Source organism: Pteronotus mesoamericanus, unplaced genomic scaffold (genome assembly GCF_021234165.1).
Source record: "Pteronotus mesoamericanus isolate MK-2021 breed Mesoamerican mustached bat unplaced genomic scaffold, CSHL_Meso_final contig_221, whole genome shotgun sequence".
Lineage (NCBI taxonomy): Eukaryota > Metazoa > Chordata > Mammalia > Chiroptera > Mormoopidae > Pteronotus > Pteronotus mesoamericanus.
In genome coordinates, this window is record NW_026555092.1 from 16107799 (window position 1) to 16109919 (window position 2121).

Consider the following 2121-nt stretch of genomic DNA (forward strand, 5'->3'; position numbering starts at 1 on the left):
CATACAAAGCACTTAGAAGGATGCCTGGCATGCCGTAAGGGTTGTATGCATCAGCTACTGCTGTGTGTGCCTTGGCCCGCTGGCCTCCAGAGACACTGCCCCGCTCTCAGCCCTCCCACTGGCCGTGTGGGAGAGAGCCCCTCTCCTCACGCCACTGCCAACGACAGGCACCCTCTTCGGGTTTGGGTTTTGTTTTTTTTAAGCCTTTTGCTCCCATTTTTTTTTTTATTGTACAAAGATACATACAATGAACACTTTACCATCTTAACCGTTTCTAACTGTGTAGCTCTGTGGCATTAAGCACGTTCACATTGTTGTGAGACTTTCACCATGTTGTGGGACCATCACTATCATCCATCTTCAGAACTCTTTTCATCTTGGAAAACTGAAACTGACCCGTTAAATGGTAACACCGTTCTCTCCTGCCCCCAGGTCCTGCAACCGCCATTCCACTTTCTGTCTCTGGTTTTGCTACTCTAAGTGCCACCTCAGAGAACTGGGATCTTAGGGTATTTGTCTTTTTGTGACTGGCTTATTTCACTTAGCATAATCTCCTCAAGATTTATCTGTATTGTAGCATATGCCAGAATTTCTTTCCTTTCTAAGGATAAATAATATCCCATTGTATGTATATACCATATTTTGCTTATCCATACACCCATGGATGGATATGTATGTTGTTTCCATGTTTTAGCTATTGTAAATAATGCTATGAATTCTGAAGTACAAATATCTCTTCAAGACCCTGCTTTCAATTCTTTTGGGTTTATATCCAGAAGTGGAATTGCTGAATCATATGGTAATTCTATTTTTAATTCTAATTCTGTTTTTCACATTGGCTGTACCATTTTACTTTCCCACCAACAGCGCACAAAGGGTTCCGGTTGTCCACATCCTCACCAACACTTGTTTCTTTCTGAGTTATTTTTTAAAAGAGTTTATTTATTTATTTATTTATTCTTAGAGAGGGGGGAAGGGAGGGAGAAAGAGAAGGAGAGAAACATTGATGTGTGAGAGAAATATCAATTGGTTGTCTCTTGCACAAGCCCTGACCAGAGACTGGGCCTGCAACGCAGGCATGTGCCCTGACCCAGCATCAAACCAACGATGTTTTTCTTTGCTGGACAATCAGGGCATTTCTGTTTTTTTTGATAGTAGCCATCCTAATGGGCATGAGGTGGTATCTCATTACAGTTTCAATTTGCATTTCCTTAACAATTATGATGGTGGGCATCTTTTCATGGGTTTATTGGCCATCTGTGTATCTTTCTTGGAGAAATGTCTATTCAAATTCTTTGCCCATCTTTAAATTAGTTTGTTTAATTTTTTGTTGTTGAGTGTTAGTTCTCTATATACCCTGGATATTAATTCTTTATCTTATATATCATTTGCAAATATTTTATCCCATTCTGCAGGTTGCTTTTTCACCCGTGATGCACCAAATTTTAAATTTTTCATTAAGTCCCATTTATTTCTTTTTTTTGCCTGTGCCTTTATTGTTAAATCCAAGAAATCATTGCTAAATCTGATGTTATGAAGTTTTACCCTATGTTTTCTTCTAAGAGTTTTATAGTTTTAGGTCTTATGTTTAGGTATTTAATCCATTTTGTGTTAATTTTTGTGTATGGTATTAGGTTAGCATACAGCCTCATTCTTTTGCCCCATTTGTTGGAAAGATTATCCTTTCCCCATTGAGTGGTCTTGGTACACTTGTCAAATATCATTTGATCATACGTGCAAGGGTTTATTTCAGGGCTTTCTATTGTATTCTATTGGTTTTATGTTTGTAGATTGCTTTAGGTAGTATTGATATCATAACAATATTAAGTCTTCCAGTCCATGAACACAGCGTAGGAGACAGCCCCTTTCCTTACACCATTGCCAATGATATATATACCCTTGTCAGTTTTTGAAAAACCTTTTGCTCACTGATAGGTGACAATTGATTTTTCATTTGCATTTCTTTGATCAGCATACTTAGTTCTTAATGGGCATTCATATTTCATTTGCGAGTTGTCTCATCATGTTGTTTGCCCATTTCTCTATTGGAATATTTATCTTATTTGATATTTGTGGGAGCTCTTTTATATATTACAGCTAATATTTCCAATATTTTTCTAT